This window comes from Cyrtonyx montezumae, unplaced genomic scaffold, assembly GCF_038088225.1.
Source record: "Cyrtonyx montezumae isolate F1298 unplaced genomic scaffold, pur_monq_1.0 scaffold_8, whole genome shotgun sequence".
In the NCBI taxonomy this organism is placed as follows: domain Eukaryota; kingdom Metazoa; phylum Chordata; class Aves; order Galliformes; family Odontophoridae; genus Cyrtonyx; species Cyrtonyx montezumae.
Genome location: NW_027072089.1, coordinates 81,841,572 through 81,850,406, shown reverse-complemented (window position 1 = coordinate 81,850,406; position 8,835 = coordinate 81,841,572).

Below are 8,835 nucleotides of genomic sequence, written 5' to 3'. Positions count from 1 at the left end.
GCTATTTGGCACTTTTGAAAATACGATAGGCAAGAGCAGGACAGTCTCCTGGAAGGCATTTTGGGAAATAAAATGTTCTGACAAACATAACCTAGCTATAAGCTGAAATCATAGCTTGATGCCCTCCTAAAGGTTTCTCTAGGAGTCTTGTGAGAGCCGCTTTCAGCTTTTTTGGATGGGATATCGTTGCATTATCACCTGACAGTTTTGCATGACGTTATCCGGAAAGGTCTGTCAAGTCTTCAGCATGCCAAGTGGCTGGTGCACAAATGGTCAGTGCCCTCTGTGTCCTTTGGCAAGGGAAACCACTCAGCGTGCAGGATCATGGGAATTCTGCTGACAGAGCTGAAAGGCTCCGTATGGCAGCACAGTTACAGGAATGAGAGTTCATTAGCCTCCTTAGACCAGCCTTGCCAGTAAATAACATGCTTCTGATAACTACATCCTCTAACTGAGGGTGAAAGAAGAGGGAAAATCTTTCGTTAGATTCAAGTACAATCTCCATGCTCAGATATCCATCCTCTTTTCTGTAGATTTCCTCTTCCCTATTCCCACAAATCTCCCTCTGTGCCATCCGTATTTAGGAATGGTACCTAAGCAAGAAGGCCATAGGAGCTTCTACTTACAACAAAGTTCCCCCGTGGGTGCTGTTTTGCTGCCAAAAGAGCACCGGCCATTTTCCCTGTCAGCAGCCAACCTCTCCAACCCAAGGCAGGTTTATCCCCCACCTGCAGCCCGTGATAGCTGCCTTTCCATACTAAAAGAAACATCACTGATTAAATGAAAGAGAAGAGGCAGCTAGCATTAAGTGGAAAGCGTTGTTTTCTACACTCACATTTCACAGGGAACCCCTCATAGTGACCAGTAAAAAAGTAGGAAAAAAAATATTGGATTACTTCATTAGCAGGTTCATTACGCTGTACCAGGGTTCTGGATGCTGCAGAAGCTATTGGGCATTTCAGCATACATTTCTCCTATACTACAATTGCCACAGGTTTCATAATTCCGGTAACACACTGCGTGGTATTTGTTCAATGCTTTAATCCAGATGAATTCAAAGGGTTTTGAAGAAGTGAAGGGGATCCATTGAACAATCAGAAGAATCAGGCTTTGATGGTTTGGTATTATTATACTGTCTGGTAGTATTTTTCCACCCTGAATATTTTGATTCTGTCACTGTTTCAGTTGAAATATCAGCAAGATGCACATCGATGCAAGTACTCCAAAAACAGATGATTTCACTTCTGTCACACGTTTGTTCCGAGCAGTCCCTTACTATGCCAGCATGGCAATGAATGCCATCACAGCACAGGAGCTGCTTTCCAAACAGAATTTAGGAGAGCAATATCCATGATGTCTACTCCAGAAGAGCAATCTAAGCACACCAAAAGCATCCAAAAAAAGAAAAAGAAAAAAAAAAAACAACAACCCAACCTACTGGAGGATACGAAGAAAAGCATCAAATTACAGTTTCGAGTTTTTCCATCTTAGTATCTAACTGCAGCTTTCAACTATTTTTAGTTTGCTGCAAGAGGGAATACACTTTTCTAATCTAATAGCTGGAAGAACTAAGTTAAGTTGAATGTTACGTCACACTTCCTTACTCTAGGCCATCAGCACCTGCCACCTGTTATATTATATTAAAAGGGGCAAAAGAGCCTGACTAAAGTAACCATAAACCATGGGTGAAGGCAGGATGGAGGGCATGTTGAACCAACCTATATCTGCAGTTTCCATCATGGGCAACGTCACTCAACACCTAAAGGGAAAAGAAAGCAAGGAGGCAACGGGACCACCACAAAATGGAAAGAACATCAGAATTCAGCAGACTGGTTCAGAAAAATGTCCTTTTGCCATGGCCCTTGGTACCTGCTCTTACTCATGCCATCACAGAATGGCTTGGGTGGGAAGGACCATTGAAGATCATCCAGTTCCAACTCCCACACTGTGAGCAGGGCTGGGCTACCTCCCACCAGATCAGACTACCCAGGGCCCCAACAAACACTTTTTCTATTGGTAGTCATGTTGAACTACACCCTTCAGAAGCAGAACCTTCCAGCAAAAAAAGTAAAACTACCAGCATGAGTTATCATAGAACCATGGGTTGGAAGGAATCTTAAAGACTTTTCAGCTTCAACCCCACTGCCATGGGCAAGGCCACCTCCCACCAGCTCAGGCTGCCCAGGGCCCCATCCAGCCTTATTTTGAACACCTTCAGGGATGGGACATCCACGGCCCCTCTGGGTAACCTGTTCCAGAGCTTCAACACTCTCTGAGTAAAAAATTATAACACCTAATCTAGATCTCCTCTGTTCCAGTTTTAAACCATTCCCCCTAGTTCTGTCACTAACAGATCGTGTTGGTCTGTATATAAGCTCCCTTTGAATACTGGAAGGCTGCAGTGAGGGCTCCATGGAGCCTTCTCTTCTCCAGGCTGAACAAGCCCAGACAAAAGCATTCATGGGAAATAATGATGGAAGAGATGGGGCTAGTAGGAAATAATGATAGCAAACACAAAGCCTGTTTGATGGCAGAGGTGATACATCACACATGCACTTCTCAAAAGAAGAGAAAATGAAGGAGAATTTATTCTTTACTTTCATACATTTAACTTTCCTGCAAATGTTTATCTTAGAAGTGTCTTTTGCAGTCACCTATAGTCTTACAAGTCCTGTTTGTCATCCAACAGGATGACAAATGCCAGTCTGGGAAAACATTAGCTTTCACCTTTCCTAGAGCAGTTTGAAGTCCTCTGCTGATCTGTCCCCAGGTCCTTAATGCCATGAGAATTAGTCATCATTCTTACCACCTCAAGGCTGTTACTGGTGAAAAGTAACACATAGTTCATGGCTATAACTCAGCTATTCTGTTCCACTTGTTTGTTGACTGGACTGCAATTGTGACATTGTGTTCTTTTAAATTAGTTCATTGGGAGGATTTTAGTCAGAGGACTCAGCCTGCTCTACATCATTCTGCAGCTGAGAAGAACAAGAGGATTGCGTAAGACAGAGTGGGCTCTACTCAACAGGTAAGGCAAGGTGCCAAATCAAGACTACAAATAAGGAAACCTGTTAGGATAACCCAGCTCTTCTTCTTGTACTGCTCTGCAACCCATGTACCACTTGATCATGTGCCATCCCCATTCGTTCTTGTAGCACATTCTAACTATTAGTCCCACTCACCACAAATGGGTAAAGGAGTTTATTTCTCAAAACAATGTTGTGCTGGCAAACTAACTCAAGTTTGCAGATGTTAATGCATCACCTGACGTGTATATTCTCTTGAATCATTTAAGCAATAAAGCTGGGGGGAGGATGTACTAAGATGGCTTTGAGAAATAGGAAAAAAAACCTTTTTTTTTTACATGAAATTTTAATTATGAGAAGTTCTAACCTAGACAGAAGACTTTATTCAAACATTAACTGTTGTATGTGAGGTTGTGCATAGGTATTACAGTTCACACCAACAGAACATTACTAGGAACATGACTTCAGAAGAAGGCTTTGAAATGCAAATCCCTTACCAAAGTCACTTCTGCAAGCAACTCTTAAGAGATGGCAGAAAGTGTTCTTCTCCTTTAGAAGTGATAGCTATTATTACACAGTGATATTCAAGATCTTCTGTGAAAAATAAATTTAAACAACCTATAATTGTGTAACTTAACTGCCTTAGAATTATGTATGGTATGCTGATATTGGGTAACTCTGTTATCCATCTTCGTCATTTTTTTAAATAATCAGAAACACATAGAGAAGCTTATAATTTTTTTTCAGGTATGCCCCAACATAGTCAAGAAAGTCTATCTTTGAAGGAAGCCTCCTTTGTGTGACAGTCCATCAAACTTCTTGCTTCTCTTTGTAACTTGCTGTGTTCCCAATACCGCTATTTTTTGTTTCCCTCAATTTCAATTGCTAAAAACAAAACATTATATTAGAATCACCAAAGGAACAGCTAATCCTGACTCCCTTCAAGGCAGAGGGTAAAAACCTACGCACCTAAAAATGCTGGTATGGGACAGATTTATTTAGTGAAACCTGGTGCAGCATATTTGCAGTGGAGGGCCTATATTTTAGTTTAATAGCACTCCCACAGAGATGCCTTCCATGGTAGAGCTCTGCAAATGAAGGGCATCCCTTCCTCCAGGGAGGATCAATGCAGGAGAGTAAACAGATAAGAAATATAATACAAAACCTAAACGTCTGACAAAAGCAACTCTTAGAGTATGGGTGCCCAAATCTCTGTCACTTCATGATTCAGGTTTATGCCATACTGGACTGGTTATACAGTCTCCATCAAGTCTACTGGGATTTCTCTTTTAGGCTTAGGTGCCTTCCAGAGCACCTAACACTGGAAGCACATAAGCATTAGCAGAAGAACAATTAAGGTATCAGAGCCTCAGGAGACAAAATGACAAAAATAATTTGCCAGTTTTTGTTATTGGCTGTGTACAACATAAGCATTTCCTAACCACAAGGAGCAAGCCATAAATGCTCTGCAAACAACAAGTTTCATGAACCCCATGCCAACAAAACTCTGTCAGCTGTAGCAGCTGGTGACCTTTGCTGGAATCAAAATTGCAGGCTGAAGGCATTCTGTAGGTACCCTTGGGGCATCATCAGTGTTTTAACACCAAGAGGAAAGAGTCTGAAAGTTGGGTGGCTCTAAACCAACCCCAGTAGCACAAAAGGGTACAAGTTGCCATTTCCTTGAGAAAAAAAAAAGTGAGGGCACGCAGCACAGTATCATTCTGCAGTCCAGGAAAGGGGTTGCTTTCCCAAAGGACTCTGTCCCCATACATAACATGGCACAATCTGACAAGAAGCCACATACTCCTTCCTAACAGAAGGCAGCACCACAACGCTAGGATTGTAACTTTCTTTCTCTACAAGCCTTCTGTTCAACTGCAATGGAGTTGTACAGCTGATTTGATCTGGAAAGCATTCTACTTACTCTGAAGGCAGGGAGAGGATTTCTCTAAAGTGTAGTGTTTTTCCTTCGGTCTTGTTTTGAGTAACAAGTCATTAAAAGTTACCTTGACTCAAAGCAGGAATTTTTCCAGCGCTTTTTGATTTCCTCCTTCAAAAGCCTGCTCTGTCCTTTCAGGCTTGCCATAACCTCAGAGGGCTTTCTGTTTGCAGCAGTTCTCTCTGGCCAAGCACATGAAAAGCTGCCTTGATGGTGGGTGGCTTTCAGCTGTGAAGTGTGACACCAACCTCCGCCTTCCTCTGGCACTCACACCTGCCCCATATAATTCACATCATGCTTCCAAAACGAGTTCACAAAGTCCTTTGATACAAGTTCATCAAGGTCTTGCTCAGCCAGAGGGATACGTATTGTTTCTCACAATGAACCTGCCAACAGCCAGGTCTGCTGAGCACAATGGGCTGCAGTTTTGCACTAGTGGGTTTTAGCTGAGAACCAAACAGGTGTAACAGATCAGGCACACTGTGCCCCCCGCATTAAACACAGGCACCTCCTGAATAGTAAACAGACCATGGGAACCTCAAAAAGCTCTCTAGCTGTGCCTTACTGAATGCAATAGATTCATGTGCTTTTGTAAAATACAATAAAATGAACAAACAAAAAAACCCACAAAAAACTAACCTATGAGAGAAAGGTTGTGGATTGATCCTTCTTAGACTTCAGATGTATCATCCCAGCATCAATTTACCAGTGCTAAAGGAGAACAAGAGGAGCATGTCTCACATATTCTGTGCATGTAGAATAAGCCAATTACACACACACATTTAAAGATCCTTGAAGTGCTAGGCTGAAAGCTGCCTGTGAGCTCTAAATTTGGAGTTACAACCATGATCCTCCTCTTAGATTTGTAATACAAATTGCCTATAGACTCAAAACTTCTTTCCCCTCCTGAATGATGCTTTCCTCATTCAATTAGCAGATGCTGCTTGCTGTATTATCATGCCTAGTGTGCTTCAGGTTATTTATATCCAAAAGGGCCCACTTAGAGCAAGCATCTCTTAACTTTGGAGTTCTTTTTTTCAAGCTTCTGCAATTCTTCAATGAATAGATAGTGATTTCTTGGGAGAGGGAGGAGAAACACAACCTCCTTTCCTGCATCCCTTTCTTTAAATGCTCACTGAATCTTTTTGCCAATTTTCTGCCTTTCTTCTCATCTGTTCTCCATCTCAGTACGCTGCCTTTGCTCAGTGAATTTAAGCATTCTCCACCAGTTCCAAGTCTCACTTTCCTTCTGACTTTCCCCAGAATCTTCACACCTAGGGTTTCAAAGGGTCGTCAGATTTTTTCCTCACATAAACATAACTCTCTTTTGCCTCCTCCTTCACACTCACTCAATGCTTCCTTTCTAAATAGAAAATTATTTTCCTAAAACCAATCCCACAGCCTGTAACCCCAAGAAGCAATATTAGGGCAATAAGTAGAGCTGATAAAGTCATTATCATTTCCCAACAGGCATATGCAGACATCGGGATGCAAGTGCTTACTCAGGAAAAGAGAACGTCTGCTGGTGGACTTAGCAGCAACTGGTGCTGCTTACTGACCCTGCCTATAAATACCCGAGTCAATAAGAAGCGAGCTGCTGTGCCCAGGCAATGTCCCACTGACGTAAGGGAAGCACGCACAGCCTGCTGAAATGAGCCCTTTCCCTTTGATGAACATCCAGTAATGGGTTTGCAGCACCTGAATCAAAGCTTTATTTCAACACCTATCTTAAAAAAGCAGCAACCGGTGCCCATGCCTCAGCGATCAGCGTAATTGAGTTCATGACATAATACCACAGTGTTTACTAAGAAAGCAGCAGATGTTCACTACTGTTTTTTTTTTATTATTATTATTTATCTTTTAAATGGGCACGTACGTATATCATGATCACACTGAGGGTATTCCTGCTGAATTCATCGCTTCTTTAATTTAGAAGGAGGTATTAAGGTTTGTTTAAAAAACATACGCTCCATGCTAAGAGCAGCAGATGGAGTTAACAAGCTCACCTGCTGCTTTAGTGAAAAACAGTCAGGTAAGAGGTTGTGCGTTTTCAAAAATGCATGAGATATAATCTGTCATTGCTTCCTGGGGAGAGTGCACTCTGAGGAAGGCGGCACAGCTCTGGGAGAGGGCATGGCTCCAGGGCAGAGGGCTGAAAGGAGGAAAAGGAAAGGGCGGTTCTGCAAAGAGCAGCTGCTGAACCTCACAGGGAGGGAGAAATGAGGCACGTGGGCTTATTTTCTGCTCCATAAAACAATAGATGCAGAGGAAGTAGATCTTGTCTGTAAGTGGCCCATGAAGGAAATTCAGAGGGTATGTTTGGGCAACCCACAATCCTGACAGGGAAGACACCATCTCCTTACAATCAGAGTGAAGTTGCACTGGGCTATAATTACATGATTTACCTCACGTCTGTCCTGGCTTTTTAGGATACATCAACCTGTCCAATGGAACTGCTGTTTCTTAGCAGGTCCAACAAGAGGTTCAAGAGTCACCTTTCGAGGGGCCATGAGCAGCCTGAAAGAAGATCTCAAGGATTCAGCACTCTTGCCATGGCAGCCATGGGTTTCAGTAGCTGCTTTCAGTGACTGCTTTCATCCCTAATGAAAAGGAAACTAAGGCGTTGGGTCTGGAGCACAAGTCTTATGGGGTGTGAATGAAGGAACTGGGATTGTTCAGTCTGGAGAAGAGGACGTTCAGTGGATAACATTGCTCTCTACAACAACTTCAAAGAAGATTGTGGTGAGTTGGGAGTCAGCCTTTTCTTCCAGGGAACAGCAATAGGATGAGAGGGAATGGCCTCAAGTTATACCAGGGGAGGTTCAGGTTGGATGTTAGGAAAAGCTTCTTCTCAGAGAGTGGGTGAGGCACCAGAATGGGTTGCCCAAGGCGGTGGTGGAGTCACTGTCCCTGGAGGTGTTCAAGAACAGAGTGGATGTGGCATTGAGGGACGTGGTTAGAGGACATGGTAGGGATGGGTTGGCAGCTGGACTAATGGTCTTCGTGATCTTCTCCAACCAGAATGATTCTGTGATTCTATGAGTGCATTGCTATAGATATGCAAGAATGGCACAATCTTGCTGTAATGCATTGCCCTCCAGATGCTGTATGAGTGGCCAGACAAAATGATACAAACAGTGGGAAAAACATATTAGACAAAACCAGTTTGAGAAAGCTTTGAAGAAGATACTTATGAAGAAGTTGGCATTGTTCTTTTAGGTGGTAAGAAATTCCAGAAATATGTTTACCTTGAATATTTAGGATAAAATTCCTATTCCAGTCTGGGCTACATGTAAAAGATCAGAATGTCCTGCCCAGAAATCAGCAAAAGGGTCACAGAAAGCTGGAAGCAGAGGAGATTGCAACTAGATTATCCTTCTATCTGTCTAAACGACATAGATGTAACACAGCAGCATGATATCACTTATGAAAGTACCCATCTGATGTCACGCCTCCTATGAACAAGCAAGAGGAGCATTTCCTTTCCATTACACAGGCTGCTGCCATTGCCATCTTGCTTTGCAGCAGGACAGGGCTGCTTGCAACGTGCTTTGCTCAGTTGAAAATATCTGAATCTTGGCCTTTAAAGCCTGTGTTTGTGTATATATAACAGCCCCAAACGTTGGAGCTGAATTAATGCAATCTTTTGTGAAGGCTCAATAAGCTGTCTTTGTTCTCTTCTCAATTGAACAATTCACTGAACACTGCTCTTACATAAATTAATGTATAAATAAATCCTAATATCCTGGAGTAAGAGTTGGGGCCTAGAATGAGTTTAACCACCACACAGAGTCAGCCTTTCTAAATTAACCATTTAATTACTTCAGACTAAAAGAGTTGTAATAGAAAGCACTGCTTTAGAGCACACTC